Here is a 19,818-nt window from a genome sequence, read left to right as displayed (position 1 = left end):
TCTGGCTTTCTTCAAAGTGATACGCCTGTGTGGCGGGACTGGATGGTAGTTCCGTTTCTTGAAGGTTTTTCCTTGACCGACTGGAAGGGGGGGAATGGCTTCTCCTGTTTCTCGCTCATTACCCCCTTACTGACAATAGTTTGTGGTGTGGCAGTGTTGAGTATTACCAACAGATGATGGGAAGTTACTGATGAGCATGACTATGTATGGTTTAGCGCACATTTAGAGCTTACTGTGCTTTAATATTTGCTTTCATTCATGACTCATCCGTCCTGGGATCTTACAGATCCCCGTGTATTAAATGTGGAATACTCACTTCTGAGGTGAGCAGCATAGACTGATGTTATTTGCAATTAAATTTAAATTTTTAGACGATTCACTCTCGTGCAATAAACCAGCTAATAAATGGCTAAATTCTTGGTGGTGTTCAATGATTTATTGCCCAGTTTAGCTCCAAGCGTGCAGCTGAATTTAACAATTAAATCAACTAAAGGACATCACTACAGTTCAGGAAGCAAAGGTACCCTACATTCTTGGAAGTGGGCTTGTATATTCCCCGGCACATGTAGCTAGGCATTGTTGTTCTATTACTTTTTTCTGCCAGTATTTGGACCTATGAATTGCTCATACAATAACTATGTAAACGATGCACCTGTGCACTTCCCCTGAATTTGCTCTCTTATATTGAGGTGTCCATCGTTAAAACCTCATGTATACAAGATAAATGTAATAATTTCGTTGTTCCGCTGTTTTTGTTCTTCTGATGTTTGGAATAACCTTGTTGCAGTCGTCTTTCGTGTGTTATTTTGGTGAGATACCGCAGCCATTCTGCTGCACTCTTTTAGAGAGTCCTATGAAAATCTTATATAAGTTTTCTTAACATATTAAAAATTGTTCCACCTTTCAATTATATTTTAAATCTCTTAACTTCTCTATGTTTTTTTTTTTTTTAATTCGTATGGTGTTTTCTCAGAGTGGCGCGGCTGGAACAGAGCAGTCGATGCAAATTGTTAGTGGACGTTAATAACTGAAACTAATCGTGTTCCGTCATTGTTTCTCATTGCATATTACGCAGTAAATCCCTGAGTGGAATATTTCTTGCAAGAAAATAGAATTTAGTGGTGGTTTAAATATCTTATGCATCGGCTTTTCGCTGAACTCGGCACGAAGCGCTGACTTTTTTTCCTGGGTCGTACGTACTGCGGACATCAATAAGCGCGGAACCACCATCTGGTGGTGCATAGCCCGATTTTCCAATTTAAATCAAATCTCAGAAATTTCAGTTTTAAAATCTGTTTACCGGCTAGTAACGCGGGATTGACTATCTGCAGTAAGGCATGTGAAGTTACCTAGAAGAGTGTCAGAAACTCAGACATCAAAACTCCTTGATGCAGCGATTGTTGCGCAGATTACTCTCAATACATGGGAGTCCACTTCGTTTCCGAATTTGACAGCCATAACATGTACCATAATTTAGGGTGTCACGATTTTTCAAAATCATTATGATCAGGGTGTATAATTACGGAAGCTCAGTTCTACCTTGATCAAACAACTAACAAACGATAGATAAAGAATGAAACAACAAATCAGTGTTCGCAGGGAATATAATGTAACTACAGTACAATAATCTATCATTGTCAAAGCAGAAAAAGCGATAGTTTCGTTTTTGGCCAAACATTTTGGTAAATATAAATAACATAATTTTGGGAACCCTGGTCAGTTGCAGATGACAAACTAGCGGAAGGTGTCAGCTTTACTGCATATGCCACACAGTTACAAAGAAAATCATTATAGAATATTAAGGTATATATTTTTGTCAATTTTATAAACGTAAAACTATAATCACAAAACTTTATGTGTTATCAAGCAACAGTTCTTTACTTGTCATTTGACAGAAAATAAATAAACCCAGTGACCGTGATCAAACTTCACCGAAACGTGTCTGATCGAGGTAGTATCGTATTTCCATAATTACATATTAGGACGCAAACACGGTCAAAAAAAGCATCGATCACAGGATTAAATAATCAGGATAGTTCCACCTGTAAGGCCATCCCGAATGTTTGGCACTTCACCCCCCAACTGAGCTTACGACCTCACTGTCGGCATTAAACTCGGGGCACGAGGATGACCTCGTTCGCTCTCAGCAGCGTCCGCAGGAATACCACGCTGCGTTGGCGTGGCTTCGGACGAGGCGTTCCAGGACCCAGAGACAATCAGGAAGCGAAGTAGGATTGCGTGCTGCCTGCTTCCTTCCTTCTGTGGATAAAGTGCGCAAATGCAATTGTTTGCGGAGAAAGCGGGCTGCGGCGGAGGCGACGGCAGCGTCACCTGGCTGTGTTCAATAGCGCAGGCAGGCGCCCCCCACCCCCGGGGCAGCTAGTGCGCGGGGCGGCCGCGCGCGGCGCTGCCTGGTCGGCGGCGCTCAGTCGTGGTGCAGCGGGCGCCGCGCGCGGACGCACCAGGTGAGCGCGTCTCCCCCTCCTCACAACCCCCGGCGCCTCTTCGGATTTGTAACGCGTCGTTTTCTTTCGTCAACGCGCTTCACTTGCTGATTTCCTGTAAGTGTGGCCCTATTCTTAAATTTACGCATGCTGTAGACAATTTCCATACTTCTGTACGAAGATTTGAAATATGTGCCTACTTGAAACGACCGCAACTGCAGTTGCGCGCGCGTCTACACTGTCTCTGCTACATTCCATCGTACGCGCCCCTGAGGGGCATTGGACCCTGGCTGTTCCATTAATGCAGAGTTCCCAGTATTCTGGACGGCAGATGTGATTTTTGGTGCCTCGATTTTCAAGATAAACTGTCTTGGCACGAGAGCTCGAGTTGTGACCCACGATGCCTAACATTTCGACAGTGTGATTTAACTGTTGCTGTCAAAGTGGTAGGAGTAGATGGCGAACATTTTTGGATCATTCAATCTTCGTGAGTATTACGAGCGAGTTGACAGTTTACATCTATTACAGATAAGACAGCAGGTTCGACTGGCATGTATAAATCTCGAGGAAGCCTTAGATGCCAGCTCGGAAGGACGCGAAATTTCTGTAGCTTCCTCCGCAGGCAGTCTTCATGAACGCCACACGTTGCCAGGAAGCAATACTGAGGTTGTTAACAAAAAAATTTCATTGTAATATTTCGTGGTGTGTTTCTGAAACTTATCGCCTGCTATCTTGTCTTACGCGTTGCACATAATTTTCTGTATATCTCTTTCTGTACCCCACCAGTGCCGCGTATTATCCTGTTCCGGAATTATACTGTATTCGGATTCCAGGGACGGTCCTTTCAGGTTTGCGCTAAAATTAGAAGGCTGCTCGGCTCCTGGCTGTCAGCGGGTGTCGGGAGCCGACAACGAATAGCAGACGGTGAACGGAATGACCGAGGCGAGATGCCGTTGTATTTTTAATTGTTTGCTCGGGTATTCTCGCCGCAGCCGCTTGTGATTCAGCGCCGTTGGGCAAGGGCTGGGCGAGCAGCAAACGCTGTTTTAGATCTCTGTTTGGGGTACTGGTTACTTCACTTCCCCTGAAAGACCCATACTTTCTCTGTATTGGAATAGCTTTAAACCGAAGATGAGGCTCGCCTGAAGATCAAAATTCCTTCAGGCCCACATTTCCAGAATCTTCTAGCTTCTATACTACCTAGTTACGTTGTATCTTGTGAGCTGTGTTTTAAAGACGTCAGTTTCTAGATCTTAGACCTGCTATTTGAGGGCAGAGAGTTTGGTACCAAGTGCATTTACCTTGATGTAAGTAGTCAGTCTTCCTTAAACATTTACCTATATATAAGCAGTTGGTCCTTTTTCCTAATTGTTCCGGGTCTGTAATCGATGTAAACTGTCAACTCTCACGTAATACCCACAGAGGTTGTATGACGTCAAACTTTCCACTATCCGCTCTTACGTTAACAGAGACACTGGGAAAGCTGAGATTGTTTCTCGCTAAATTTGAGTTTTACGTATGACGCTTTATTGAAAGAAAAAAAAAAGGGTTCAAATGGCTCTGAGCACAATGGCACTTAACTTCTGAGGTCATCAGTCCCCTATAACTTAGAACTACTTAAACCTAACTAACCTAAGGACAACACACACATCCATGCCCGAGGCAGGATTCGAACCTGCGACCGTAGCGGTCGCGCGGTTCCAGACTGTAGCGCCTAGGACCGCTCGGTCACAACAGCCGGCTTTATTGAAAAGCAAGGTCACTGTATCGGCAGGTACTACTGGTGCTTCCGAGGAACAGCGGTGCTCTGTGTCGCAGGGTCTCCCACTTCGCTGTCATTGTGCAGAGGAATCGCTACGGTGGCTCCCCCTTCATTCTACTGTTGTTTGTCTTGAACACGCACAGTTATTTGCATTAGCGTATGCTATCCAACAATTTTCTTTGATACGACTAATTTTTTATGGGTTTGTAAACAAACTATATCCAATTCTCTTACTATGCGACGCTCCATCGATAAGCGGGTTAGCTGTCGTGTTTTCGAGTAGAAAGATGCAGGATCGAATGATGTACTGCTGGTGATACTTCGGATGATTGCCCCCTGCTCTCCACACAAATACATTCTACGCAACAATCATGGCGGTAAAATGAGAGCACTCCTGGGGTATACGAATGTGTATCAACATTCGTTCTTTCGATGCAGTTTCTACAGACGGCTACGAACGGGGATTCCTCCGATACACTACCGTGGTTCTCCTAATTATAAAATTTGTTCTTCAATACATCAAATACATGATCATGAGTTTTGTATTTCCAAAGAACAAGAATGAGAGATTCATTTATTTCAGTCGCCAATCTTATGCCAGAAAATCTGTGAGAAATGATATTGTGATGGCTAAAAAAGGTAAATTTAACACAGTGTAATTGCTTTGGATGTCCTGTTCCAGGAAGCAAAATCTTATATAATGCCGAGTTTGAATAAGTTTCGATATTAGGCACAGCTTTTTTATAACTAGCAGCTAGTCATTACTTCCACTAAAATTATTCCTATTGAATTCCTGTCGGTTAGCTTCTGCTCTTCTCTTATTCAGTGTGCACTTAAAGGAATTAAAATTATTATTTGTATTGACGTGCCGTCATAATCGTATCTGAGCGGTCATGTCATACTGCTGAAACGTTTTCATGCAAAATTTGTTAATGTCGTCTAAATTACCCTACTAGTGTATTGTCACAAGAATTACGTATTTCAAGCACACATTTCCATGACTATGACTCGAGTTTCATAATTAATCTGCGAGATCTTGGCAAAAATTAACATCTGGTTTCGCAGTACGTGAAGACGGTTACGAGACAGTTGACGAAATGTTGTGTGCGAAATGAAAATGAAAACCAGTCTTGGGACCAAGAAATTTACTCTTATACGTTGCTTCGAGACAATAAAAAATTGCAACGCTTTTAAATTGTGTCTCGCGTTTAATAATAAGGAAAATATGTTTTAGTCTTGACAGCGGCCGGCCGGAGTGGCCGAGCGGTTCTAGGCGCTACTGCCTGGAACCGCGAGAAATTTTCACTCTGCAGCGGAATGTGCGCTGATATGAAACTTCCCGACAGATTAAAACTGTGTGCCTGACCGAGACTCGAACTCGGGACCTTTGCCTTTCGCGGGCAAGTGCTCTACCAACTGAGCCACCAAGCACGACTCACGCACCGTCCTCACAGCTTTAATTCCGCCAGTACCTCGTTTGCTACCTTCCAAACTTCACAGAAGCTCTCCTGCGAACCTTGCAGAACTAGTTCCCCTGGAAGAAAGGACACTGCGGAGACATGGTTTAGCCACAGCCTGCGGGTTGTTTCTAGAATGAAATTTACACTCTACAGAGGAGTGGGCTCTTAAATGAAACTTCCTGGCAGATTAAAACTGTGTGCCGAATCGAGACTCGAACTCGGGACCTTTGCCTTTCACGGGTGAGTGCTCTACAGCTGTAGTTCTAGAACTACAGCTGTTATGAAGTACATGATATGTATTCACATTTATGAATAACCATCAGCCGTATAACGGAATGACGACAGTGAAAATTTATGCCGGACAGATACTGGAACCCGAATTTCCCGCTTATCGATAGCGGTCGCCTTATCATTAGACTATCCGATCATCCTTCACACCCAGACTTAAACTTCCACATGTCGTCAACATTGTGTCAACAAACTGTGCTAGTACATCAATTATGTGTATTTCCATACAGGGGAAACATTTTAATAGACACTCTCTTGCGCGGTGTCAGAAGGTACGTAGCAGCGTACTTCTGATTAACACAGGCACCCTAATGTAGTATTTGTCCACTGACATCGGGCAAGCAACTTTCAATTTAAGTGTCTCCCCTGCAAGGGGAATATACATAATGGATGTAAGAGAGCAGGCTGTAGACACGTGTTTGATCACATGCGGAAGTTTGGCTCTGTCCAAGAAGTATGCTCGGTTAGCCTAATGGTAACGCGACCGTTCGCGATAAGCGGGAAATCTGAGTTTGACTCCCGGCCCAGCACAAATTTTCACTGTCGTCATTCCATTATACAGCTGATGGTTGTCCATATTCGGAACTGCGAATTCATTTCACGCATTTCATAATGGTGGTAGTTCTTGAGGTGCCTGTTGCTTCGCACATGAATGCATGCAACACAGTCAGTGCAATACATTTCACGATTCGAGTTTCAGCCTGCATTGATTTAAGGAAACGGGATTAGGTATGAGTCTCGAATACGACTGCAAAGTTCTACCTCCGCATCACATCACTAAATAACTGCAGGGCCTATTTTTATATGCCTGTTCTTTGTACTCTGTCGTAGCTTTCAGCAACTCTCTTTGTGCAGTATGCACAGTTAACGCCTGCGCAGCTGGAACACTGGACAGAGTGGCACATTTGTGAAGTGGTGGTGATACATGTGCTCGTAAAACGCCCCGCCTGGCAGGCAGGTCGTTCGGAGACACAGCGCCAGCTTAACTTGGCACGGAAGGCGGGGGAAGTAGAAGTTCCGGCATTCGCACGGAGCGAAGAGTTTCCTGGAGTCTAATCAGCTTTCCTGTCCCTGCCGTCATTGATTTCGGAAATAGAATATATGTAAAACTCTGCTTTAACGCGATCCAGCTTTAAGGCTGATCAACTGGATGCCTCATTTCTTCGCGTTCAGAAAAGTTGCGGTACAGTTTTACACTGTCGCTAAGGGATTAGACTACGCGCTTATTGAACATCCGATCGGCAACGAGGCTTCTTGTTGATTAAAAATGTATTTATGGAATCAGTAATCGGAACATCAGGGCATACCTTAGGAACGCGGTTCAGGGCCGCTAACTTACGTAATGTACAAAAATTATTATTTTCTGTCTATAGCTCTCTAAGATTGGTCGAGGGCGGTATCGTCCTTTACTTAGAGGTATTTGTTTGTGAAAACTGCTGTAAGGTTTGTGGAATAATCTCGGTAAGAGGCAGCTCCTTTCAGAAGTGAGAAACTGTAGACGCGCGGTGGGGCCGCGCGGTTTGAGGCGCCATGTAACGGATTGCGCGGCCCCTCCCGCCGGAGGTTCGAGTCCGCCCTAGGGCATGGATGTTTGTGTTGTTCTTAGCATAAGTTAGTTTAAGTAGTGTGTAAGTCTAGTGGCCGATGACCTCAGCAGTGTGGTCCCTTAGGTATTCACACACATTTGAACATATTTTAAGAAACTGTAAAAAAAAACAAAACAAAACAAAACAAAACAAAGAGTTAAGTAAGTTTGTGTCACTGTGATCCTTTAGGATACCGGTGTGTCAAAATGCTGATGTTAACTTTTTTGGCTAAGGAGTCATTAGTTGACGGTATTGGATACATCTGCCGTCAACAGACCGCCGCTCTCGTCGTTAGTGTCGGCTTTAGAAGTTGAAGTCTTTACTTCTCCTTAAGTTAGCTCGTCAATTGCCATCTTCAGGTTGAGTTGACCCCGTTGTAGTTGTGTCGCTGTGGAAATGACCGAGGCTATAGGGGAGGTCGAACCTCGGTCTTCTTTATTCAAATGGTTCAAATGGCTGAGCACTATGGGACTTAACATATGAGGTCATCAGTCCCCTAGAACTTAGAACTACTTAAACCTAACTAACCTAAGGACATCACACACACCCATGCCCGAGGCAGAATTCGAAACTGCGGCCGTAGCAGTCGCGCGGTTCCGGACTGCGCGCCTAGAACTGCTAGACCACCACGGCCGGCGGTCTTCTTTATTCAAGTAAGACGCAGCGACCTATCAGCCTCAACATTACAAATTTCAAAGTAGGTGAAAAGCCATTTGTATTGTTTGAATATAACTTTGGAGTCAGAGATGTGTAACTATCTCGGAGTGATCAGTTGGAGTCATCATTACGTAATTAAAAAAGAGAGGAAGACAAATGGCAGTGCGACGATTTTTCGTAAATTTTCTACAAAAAAAGTACATTTTAAGACACTTTCGAGATGCCTTCAACCGTACAGTCCAGACAGGCTGAAGATATCGGAAAATAGAATGATAGCATGTGCACTCTGCTGGATGTAAATGTTCATGATTAAGAGAAGCTATGGAAAATATAAATCAGGAACAAGGAACCAAGATTTTGAAGCGGCTGCTTCCGCCGAGAAAACCTGACGTTCTGCCCTTGCTGCATTTGGCTCGACAGTCCGGTTAATATCTGACACATTCAACAGAAACATATGGTGACTGCCGTGGTCTCTCCTTTGAAAGGCACTAGGAGCCTTTTTTTGGTATCTTTCTATTTCTTGCACACTCTGATATGTGGCGAAATCAGCGTCCACTCTTCGTGTGTCTGAACCCGATATTTCCCTGCATCACGTCATGTAAGTTCTTGGGTAGTCCATTCTACATCTACGTAAATACTCCGCAAACCACGTGGCAGGGTTTGGAAGAGGGTAGGTCCGGTACCACTAACTAATTTGTCTCTCTTCTCTATTCCAATCGCAGATGGCGCGTGGGAAGAATGACTTTTGGTAAGCCTTTGTATCTGCTCTAATTTATCGAAGGGGAGGGAGTAATATTGTGTCCGACTCTTCTGTAAAATATTCACGAATAGTAAGCCTCTCTTGTAGCGTCTGCCACCAGATGTTGGTGAGCATCTCTGTAACGGTCTCGCGTCTATTGAACGATGCCGTGACGAAACAAGCCGCTCTTCGTTGAATTTTGTCTACCTCTTTCTATCAGCCCTTCCTGGTGAGGGTCACAGAGTGATGAACAATACTCAACAATTGGTCAAACAAGCGCCTTGTAAGCCACCTCTCCTTATGATTCTTCTTGTGAATCTCAGTCTAGCATTTGATTTTCCTACTATTTGTTTTATGTGGTCATTATACTTAAGGTCGCTTCGAATAGAATGTCGTAGATATTTTATGGTGGTTACTATTTCCAGCAACTTGTCAGCAATAGTGTAGTTGTACATTAGCGGATTTATTTTCCTATGTGTGCGCAATATGTTATATTATTTACGTTCAGAGTCAACTGCCAGTCCCTGCACCTTTCATCAATCCTCAGTAGGTCCTTCTGAAAAACAGTTACTGTCTTCTAGGGAAGCTACCTTCTTGTAGACTCCGTGTCACCTGTGAGCAGCCTTAAAGAGCTTCCAAAGCGTTCTACTAGATCGTTTATATACATTGTAAACAGTATCGATCTTATCACACTTCCTTGCGATAAACCAGAAATTACCTTACTTCTGTCCACTAAACGGCATCGCAGGACAGTGGCTTTCGAAATTCGCTTGCCCCTCCACGTCAGTGCTGAGCTAGTACACACGCATACACACGCAGGTATGCTCTGCGAGCTGCCATAAGACAAATTTGGCAGTACGTGCTTGGTGTAGTACAATTATTAGTCCTCTCTCGTATTATAAATTTCTCTGTCTTTACGTTCGTAATTGTTACTCTATATAGTTGCTGTATGGGGCGGTGTAATATTCATACGTATGTAACTTGTTTGTAATTTTAAGAGAACCACATTTCGTGATCCGCTGTGCCTTGCTTTAAGGTGATTCCACTGGTAGTTGTAAAACATATCCGTAATATTCCTTCTTTCAACAAACAAACCCTTGGTGAATCGCGTAGCTTTTAGGTGAACCCTGAGTACACCTTCTGTTAATCATGCACCGTCCGCAGCTCGTGGTCGTGCGGTAGCGTTCTCGCTTCCCGCGCCCGGGTTCCCGGGTTCGATTCTCGGCGGGGTCAGGGATTTTCTCTGCCTCGTGATGACTGGGTGTTGTGTGATGTCCTTAGGTTAGTTAGGTTTAAGTAGTTGCTTAGTTCTAGGGGACTGATGACCATAGATGTTAAGTCCCACAGTGCTCAGAGCCATTTGCACCATTTGAATCATGCTCGATAAGCATCGTGGACGGAGGAACTGTAATCAGATACAAATGCATATAGAGGTTTATAAGCATCATAGTTCGGAGATGTGTTACACTTTCCAAAAGGTTTCCGAGAGTATCCGAAAAAGTAGCACATGCATTTAATTACTGCGTTAGATCAGTTAGCTAATGCAGAGAGTAAGGATCTTAAAATGTTAGTTGTTAACTGCCGGAACGTTGGCAGCGAGGTCCCCGAACATAAGACTGTGGTAGAAAGTAGTCCCACCCACACCATACCAGGAATTGAGATTTGGTTGAAACCCGAAGTACAGAGTAGAGAGAGTAAGGAAATTTTCGCCAACGCGTAGAACGTAAATCGGGAAAATGAACTCCCCAGAAGATGGAATATCTATGGCACCAAACAGAAACATTAGGTCTATAGAGGTCCAAAATGAATACTAGTTTGGATGCGTATAGAAAAGTGTAGGAAAGAGTAGCAGAAGACGGTGGCGTTAGATAAACAATCGGAAATTTCTGCCGGATATCACATTAAGGCACATTTATAATATAGTCTCTCAAGTACTGGCTAAACTGTATGGCATGTTGTTACACCAGGCGCTCAGTGGTAGTAGGTAGTGACAAATTTGTTCAATATAGACTGGAAAACTCTGCGTACGTTATCGCTGGCAAGGACAAACAGTCTTATGAAGTAAATTTAAATACGTTTTCAGACGACTGCGAACAGCAAATAGTTCCATAGCCGTCATGCGAAACATATAATTTAGACCACTTGGCTACAAACAGGAATTTTCTTTTGGAGAATCACCACTGAGCACAATGATGCTATTACAAGAAATATCGTCACCAAACGCACAAAGGTCACCAAGAAAGCAACTAGAGTATTTGTATTGGATCAGATTGATTAACAGTCACAAATAATCTACTTAAAAGACGAACTGCGAACAATTTCTCCAAATCCCACTAACGTAAAACATATTAAAGTATGCACTACTGGCCATTAAAATTGCTACACCAAGAAGAAATGCACATAAACGGGTATTCATTGGACAAATGTATTATACTGGAACTGACGTGTGATTACACGAAATTTGAGTGCATAGATCCTCAGAAATCAGTACCCAGAACAACCACCTCTGGCCGTAATAACGGCCTTGATACGCCTGGGCATTGAGTTAAACAGAGCTTGGATGGCGTGTACAGGTACAGCCGCCCATGCAGCTTCAACACGATACCACAGTTCATCAACAGCAGTGACTGGCGTATTGTGACGAGCCAGTTGCTCGGCCACCATTGACCAGACGTTTTCAATTGGTGAGAGATCTGGAGAATGTGCTGGCGAGGGCAGCAGTCGAACATTTTCTGTATCCAGAAAGGCCCCGGTCGTGCATTATCTTGCTGAAATGTAGGGTTTCACAGGGATCGAGTGAAGGGTAGAGCCACGGGTCGTAACACATCTGAAATGTAACTTCCACTGTTCTAAGTGCCGTCAATGCGAACACAAGAGGTGACCGAGACGTGTAACCAATGGTACCCCATACCATCACGTCGGATGATACGCCAGTATGGCGATGACGAATACATGCTTCCAATGTGCGATGTCGCCAAACACGGATGCGACCATCATGATGCTATAAACAGAACCTGGACTCATCCGAAAAAATGACGTTTTGCCATTAGTGCACCCAGGATCGTCGTTGCGTACACCGTCGCAAGCTCTCCTGTATGTGATGCAGCGTCAAGGGTAACCGCAGCTATGGTCTCCGAGCTGATAGTCCATGCTGCTGCAAACGTCGTCGAACCGTTCGTGCAGATGGTTGTTGTCTTGCAAACGTCCCCATCTGTTGACTCAGGGATCGAGACGTAGCTGCACGACCCGTTACAGCCATGCGGATAAGATGCCTGTCATCTCGACTGCTAGTGATACGAGGCCGTTGGGATCCAGCACGGCGTTCCGTATTACCCTCCTGAACCCACCGATTCCATATTCTGCTAACAGTCATTGGATCTCGACCAACGCGAGCAGCAATGTCGCGATACGGTAAACCACAATCGCGATAGGCTACCAGCCGAGCTTGATTGAAGTCGGGAACTTGATGGTCCGCATTTTTTCTCCTCCTTACACGAGGCATCACAACAACGTTTCACCAGACAATGCCGGTCAACTGCTGCTTGTGTATGAGAAATCGGTTGGAAACGTTCCTCATGCCAGCACGTTGTAGGTACGCCACCGGCGGCAAAATGCTCTGAAAAGCTTATCATTTGCATATCACAGCATCTTTTTCCTGTCAGTTAAATTTCGCGTCTGTAGCACGTCATCTTCGTGTTGTAGCAATTTTAATGGCCAGTAGTGTATTATAAACCGATTAATTATGTTTTCTTAAAAAGATTTAGAAAGCACTATTAAAGGTAAATATGTACCAAGTAAAGTACTAAAAGATGTCAATGCCCTATGTAGGAGCCGGCCGCGGTGGTCTCGCGGCTCTAGGCGCTCAGTCCGGAACCGTGGGATTGCTACGGTCGCAGGTTCGAATCCTGCCTCGGGCATTGATGTGTGTGATGTCCTTAGGTTAGTTAGGTTTAGGTAGTTCTAAGTTCTAGGGGACTGATGACCACAGATGTTAAGTCCCATAGTGTTCAGAGCCATTTTGCCCTGTCTAGGTTTTATGATACCACTCAGATATATCTACAAAAACAGGTGCTACAGCAACCTTCTGCAAACGACAATGCAAGGAAATTTACAGATAAAACTTAACGCATATCCGTAAGAAGGGTTACACGAGAAGCGTTTAGTATTTACAAACAGACATGGCGAAAGATCCATCACACACCCAAAGTGTGTCCTGGTTACGTCACAGTGAAGTCACTGTTATAAAATTTTGCGTTTAAAAATGTATTCACGTGCGAGGATACTACCACACAAACCACGTTTGAACACCGCAGAGACGTACAGATGAGAAATATTGATTTATGCACCCCATTATCGAAAAAACAATTAAGACTGCTCATAGCAAACAGGGTCATCAGGTGCTAGACTAATACATATTACATTTTACATAGAATATGTGTCGAAATTAATCTTTTCCTAGCCAATATTTACGGAGAATCCCTTATGAAGCGAATGTGCCGCATTAGTGGAAAAAAGTGCAGTTCAGTACTATTTATATATAGGATAAAAGGAAGGATGCAAAGAATTACAGACCAGTATTACTAACATAAGAACCTTGTACAGGATAGACTAGAGTGGAGAAATTCACTATACCAATCTTCGGTTTGAAATAGTGAATAAAATCGTCCGCACTGGCTATTAAAATACTTTTATTAAAATGTCACCAGCAGTTTCGCGTCAATAGAGGTTCATCTTCAGGTGATCTGTACGAGAAAATAAAATATTACAGAATTACAATGGTTTGAAAGTAGATGTGTTCTGCCATAAAGCGCCATATATGAATGAGAGTTGTGTACTCACAGGTTTTATAAACAGCAGGTGATCCGGAGGCGTCAGTGTGTCTTCGATTACTTCCACAGGTCTCATGCAAGCGCAGGAGAATGTCTCCCGTAGCATAATACTGCTCTCCCCAGCTTGGGGCATTGGCGCTGCACGTTTCGATCCACCATTCATCTCGATGAGGGTGTTTCTGGAGACGACCATTGACCTAGTGTATCGAAATTTGATTCCCTCGAAGAGCCGAAACGCTTGCATTGGTCGGTGGTCGAATCCCGATGGTCCCGTGCTCACTGCAATCGTAATTGACAATGTCCTTGAGTCAACATGTGAATACAAAGAGGAGGTCTGGTGCGGAGCTACATGTTCTACGAATTACGACGAGCGGTGTGCTCCGAAAGACGGGTACGTGCACCAACATTGTGTTCTTTCGGCAGAGATGCCACAGATCACCATCCATCTTACTTTGCAGAGCTGACAAGTCTCAGAACCCCACGTTCAAATGGTTCAAATTGTTCAAATGGTTCAAATTGTTCAAATGGTTCAAATTGTTCAAATGGCTCTGAGCACTATGGGACTATACTGCTGAGGTCATCAGTCCCCTAGAACTACTTAAACCTAACTAACCTAAGGGCATCACACACATCCATTCCCTAAGCAGGATTCGAACTAGCGACCGTAGCGACCGCGCTGCTCCAGACTGTAGTGTCTAGAACCGCTCGGCCACTCCGGCCGGCCCCACGTCCTGTGCAGAGTTGTGGACATTCAACAATTTAGCGCATAGTGGTAGTTTCGCTGTTCTTCTACCTCTTTCTGTAGATATTGACAACAGAAGCACGTGAACACTGGACCAGCTTCGCCGTTTTCGAGATACTCGTTCAAAGCCTCTGTGTAATAATAGTATGCCGTTTGTTAAAGTTGCTTATCTCAATGGACTTCGCTATTTGTAGCCCATACGTTCGCTAGCGTAATCCCCCGTCCATGTCTGCTCTGCATGCATACTTTTGTTGCCACGTTACGTCCCATCAGCACTACCAGGCAGCTTCCAATATCGCAATGAGCAGTGCTCATAATGTTTTCGATGATCAGTGTGTATTCAAATTTTGAAAACTTCAGTTAACAACATGGCAAGTAACAGATTTGATTATAAAGGTGCATAACAAACAGTAACGTATTGTAACATTTCAACAGTTTTAGGTAACTATTATTTGAAAAATAACATTGTATATAACGACAGCACTAGTTTTCCGGAAGATTTAGCGTTTTTTCTAATTATCTTCATTAGATTTAGCTAGCATAAATAACACTAAGCAGTATAACGATACCAAAACGGATTTTCACTCTGCAAGGGAATGTGTGCTGATTTGGGACTTCCTGGAAAATTAAAACCCTGTGCTGGAACGGGAGTCGAAACTGGAACATTGCCTACGCGTCAAAGCGCTTTACCGACTGTGCTATGTAAGCACGACTCACGGATAATCCCTCACAGCCTCACTTGCGCCAGTACTTTCTCTTCTAACTTCTCAGAAGTTCGCGTGAGTAACTTGCCTGGTTAACAACCTTGGAAGAAGGGATATAGCGAAAAATTGGCTTAGCTGGAACCTAGGGAATTGTTTCCAGAATGAATTCTTCACTCTGCAATGGAATGTGAGTTGATTAAAAATTTCGGGGGATATTAAGACCATGTGACGGGCGAGGACTCGAACTTGGGACCTTTGCCTATCGTATGCAATGCCAGCCCGCAAAATGTTCTGGAGAACTTCTACGAACTTCGGAAGGTAGGAGAAGAGGTACTGGCGGAAGTAAATCTCTGAGGGTACGTTGTGTGCCGTGCTTGGATATCTCAGTCGGCTGACCAACTACCTGCAAAATGCGAAGGTCTCAGGTTTAAGTCCCGGTACGGCACGCATTTTAAATCTGCTAGGAATTTTCAGGCTAATGATACTCTTTTGTTAGTACAACATACAGATTAAGTTTCTATGGGTTTCTTGCCTTTCGTTATTGCATACCTTAACTAGTTCCACATCCACTAAGGTTCTTCTTCTTGACACGGAACACGATGTACTCATGTGAATGACTGTCCATTAGCTGCCGTCACAGATGTGCAGGCAGCACAGAAGAGCTAACTGTGTCGCCCCAGTCACGTTGGGCGGTTATCCTCAAGAATACCGCTGCTGGACTGCCTCTTAGCTCGTTATGCAGCCCGCGGTACACACGAGACAGTGCTCTCTCGTAATTGTTACGTCTTATTTATGGAGACTCCGAGAAGAATTTACAAGAGATGCAACTAGTGCTTTAAATGCAGAAAGATTGACGCTATTGCTTGTTTTAGTTCTATAAATGTGCTTCATGCAGCATACAACACTTGACTTATTTTGCTTCGTGTTAAAAGGAAGTGTCAACACCCTCAAACGCTCAATTCGGATGTCAAACAGACTTATTGCGGTGAAATTAGTTTCCGGCTTACTACCAACAGTAAATTATGTGTATCTTCCATCCCTACAGTTAATACTGTTTGCACTGAGAAATTTCCCTGCAAGACGATGAAAAAGATATGTCAGCTAGAAGCCTCTTGCTGAATGCATAAGTGTCCACAAGGGGAGGCAAGAGGAGGCGCGTGCCGCCACCCTCCTCTTCCCCCCCCCACCCCCCCCCCCACTACCACTGTCGAATATGCAGTACGAAGTTCAGAGTTTTTATGCATTACAGTATTATCGTACAGTTCTACGAAAAATTTCCTGTTGGTAGTAAGCCGGAAACAAGGTTCACCGGAATAAGTCTGTTGGACATTGAGGGAGGGTGTTTCCATATCCTTTTAACAAGAAGCAAATTAAGTCAGGTGATGTATGCTGCATCATGCTCATTCTATAACAAGCAAGAACGTTCATCTTTCTGCATTTATAGTACTAGTTGCAGCTCTTGTAAATTATTCTCGGAGTCTCCATAAATAAGACGTAAAAACTATGGGAGAGCACTTTCTGTCCCGTATGTCTGAGATTTTAAGAATAAATTTGACTACAATTAGATGGATCTTTTTTCTAGAATACATTCCTTATCTATTGACAGAAAAAAATGCTGCTACATCATTTGTAAAAGACAAAAGGTACCAATGAAATTTGCGATATCCTATCAATAAGAAATACAATTTTTTTTATCTGCAGGGGGGTTGGTTTCATTCAGGATGCTAGTACGCCATATTGTTCCCCATTCCTTTGGCTACAAAATCCAATTTTTCAATATAATCTCCGTTTCTTGAGACGGCCTTACGCCCCGTTAATGTGAGAGCCAGTACGCCTGCATGGTACCAGTCTACTGGTCGACGCCGGAGCGAACGTCTTGCTGCATCGTTAAACTCCCCCTCATCCACGTACTGCTTCTCGCGGAGATAATCCTTCATTGAGCGAAACAGACGGGTGTCGAAAGGTGCGAGATCCGGTCTGTAGTGTGCATGAGGAAGAACAGTCCAATGAAGTTTTGTGAGCTCCTCTTGGGCACCCAGTCTTTACCGGCTGGGTGTACTCCTTTGAACATTTTCCTCGAAGGAGAGGTGGTGTCGCGCCATTCCATGGACTGCCATTTTCTTACTGGTGGACAAGTGTGTCAGCACAGTTGATGGTGCACACGCAACAGGAGTCAATAAACATGGCCGAATGCTCCACACAAACGTTTGAACACTCTACAGATGATAAATATTGATTTATGCACCCCGTTATCGAAAAAACAATTAAGACTGTTCACTGCGACAGGGTCATCAGGTGCTAGACTAACACTTATTACATTTTACATAGAATACGTTTCGAAATTAATCTTTTCCTAACCGATATTTACGGAGATTCCCTAATGACGCGAATATGCCGCATTAGTCGAAAAAAGTGCAATTCAGTTGTACCTATATATAAGATAAAAGTTCGGAGGCAAAGATTTACAGACCAGTATCACTATCATAAGAACCTTGTACAGGACAGACTAGATTGGAGACATTCACCATACCAACCTTCTGTCCGAAATAGTGAATAAAATCTTCCGCACTGGCTATTAAAATACTTTTAATAAAGACACTAGTACTTTCTCGTCAATAGAGGTGCATCTTCAGGTGATCTGTACGAGAAATTAAAATATTACAGAATTACAATGGTTTGAAAATAGTTGTGTTCTACCATAAAGCGCCATGTATGAATGACAGTTGTGTACTCACAGATTTTATAAACAGTTATGGCGCTAAAAAGTGATTGCTTAGAGCCAAGTCACATCGTTCATCGTCAAGATACAAGCAGATATCACGTTAAAGGCGTTAGTCCATGATTAAAATGACATGGATCGCAGAGCACCTATCAATGATAGGAAGCTGGAAAATCTATTTAAATTTTTGACTACCGTATAACTATGGGAAGTAAATAGCAACAACTCGTTATTGTCTTAAGTTTGACAGACGGGTATAATAGAGCTTGAATGCTACAGACAACGTAGAAGTGTGTGGGGCGCCAGCGTAAACTGTACTGATAACTTGGTATTATGAGCAACGTGCGCGACGAGTTTTATTCTTAATGGATGTGGTTCAACATTAAAAAATACTTCTTTATTAATGGTTTCGCCTTAATCATCTTTCTATATTGGCATTATTTCATCTAAATAGGGACGCTCAGAACGATGATATTAATGTGTCATTTCGCTTATAGCAGCGCTAAACTTACGATTTACATTTTTATGATGGTTTTTATGTTAAATATTTCATTTTATATCACTTGAGCCCACAACATATCTTACATGTATGATGACTCACTTGGTATAGTTTGTGCCTATTACGGCACATATCTTTACAAGTGTGCGAGGCTCAGGCTTATTTTTCTCCCTTTCGTTAGTTGTTTCGCCTCTTTGCCACCTTTCCTTGTCGTTATTACATCGTATAATATAGGACGCTCAGCCTACTCATTTTCGTTTGTTATTTCGCTGCTTACATTGCTGCACTCACATTTTAGATTGGTGATGATTTTTATTATGTATTTAGTTTTACGTCACTCGAGCCTATAATATAATATAAATTGGACACTTTATTTACCACAGTATATGATACCATTATGTTATTACATATTTTAGAGTTATTTAGGCAATTGTCGTACCACAGCTCGATCATATTCTATTTTTTTAATGGAGCATTCTAAGCGCTCGGCCCAGTCGGTCATGATTCCCTAACCTCCACTAATGACGTCAGTTTACCTGCTTGTCCACCGTCGGCGCCTGCGCCGCTCCGCACCTCAAACCTCCGGCGTCGCCTCCTCTCAGTCGTGGCTGGCGTTCACAGCGTGCGGCTGCCTGGCGGCAGACGGGCTGAGTGTAAGTGTTTTTTCTCCATCTCTGGACCCTTCGTTGCACCTGTTCATATGTTACATTTTTAGATCAGTTTGATTATTATGCCCTCTCCTTTTTACTATATCTGATAAGATGCAGAGATTTGCTGCTCTTGCACTGATTAGCCCGACCGCATGTTATGCGTTAGAAAGTACAGTATGTGAGTGCCTTGTTTCGATTGTCTCCTCTTCTGCCTTTTGCAGATATGTTGCATTGCATTTCTTTTTTCCTTTCCTTTGTCTGTTACAGTTTCATGCAGCTGAAGATACAATTTTAAATTCTCGAAACCAGTCGTGGTATGAATAAATAATTAGTACATCTGAAGAGGAAGTCTCTAAATTAATTATCGCTATTCTTGATCGGAGGTACTCCCCACCAAGCACTGCATAGTAGGTTTCGGAGTATATACAACGATGTTGGTGTTTCCCAACAGATAATTTATGTGTTTATTTCTCCTTAGGCTACTCTGTGCAGTAATGCCCATGTATCAGTTTGCTTCAGTGACTTAAGTGTCAGTAGCTCATTAAGCAATATGGGATCTGTTCTGGGCCTGACGTGCATTTGCCTTTTCTTTCAGACAGTTTCCAGACATTATACCAAATTGCCTTCCGTTTCAGCGTTGTTGAAATTTGTTGTATTTTCTACCTGTTGTGCCAAATCCTCGACGAATGTCTGTGTAGCATCGGCGCTGTTTGCCAAGTGAATCACACTTTCTTCATAT

General features: G+C 43.3%; 1 protein-coding gene and 1 non-coding gene across 6 annotated transcripts in view; one reads left to right on the top strand and one right to left on the bottom strand.

Moving 5' to 3' along the window:
* Positions 1-2,427: 2,427 nt before the first annotated feature.
* The window catches only part of LOC126298590 (cAMP-regulated phosphoprotein 21), a 1,220,135-nt gene continuing 1,202,744 nt past the window's right edge, over positions 2,428-19,818 (top strand). For all 5 annotated transcript variants that reach the window (XM_049989965.1, XM_049989963.1, XM_049989964.1 and 2 more), the window contains exon 1: positions 2,428-2,561. The gene's annotated coding sequence lies outside the window, so the exon portion shown is untranslated. The remainder of the gene's footprint in view (positions 2,562-19,818) is intronic.
* On the bottom strand, positions 5,564-5,637 carry Trnas-cga (transfer RNA serine (anticodon CGA)). The gene has a single exon. It is a non-coding gene; the product is annotated as a tRNA-Ser (tRNA).

Source organism: Schistocerca gregaria, chromosome X (genome assembly GCF_023897955.1).
Source record: "Schistocerca gregaria isolate iqSchGreg1 chromosome X, iqSchGreg1.2, whole genome shotgun sequence".
NCBI lineage: Eukaryota > Metazoa > Arthropoda > Insecta > Orthoptera > Acrididae > Schistocerca > Schistocerca gregaria.
This window is presented reverse-complemented; position numbering and strand designations above follow the sequence as displayed.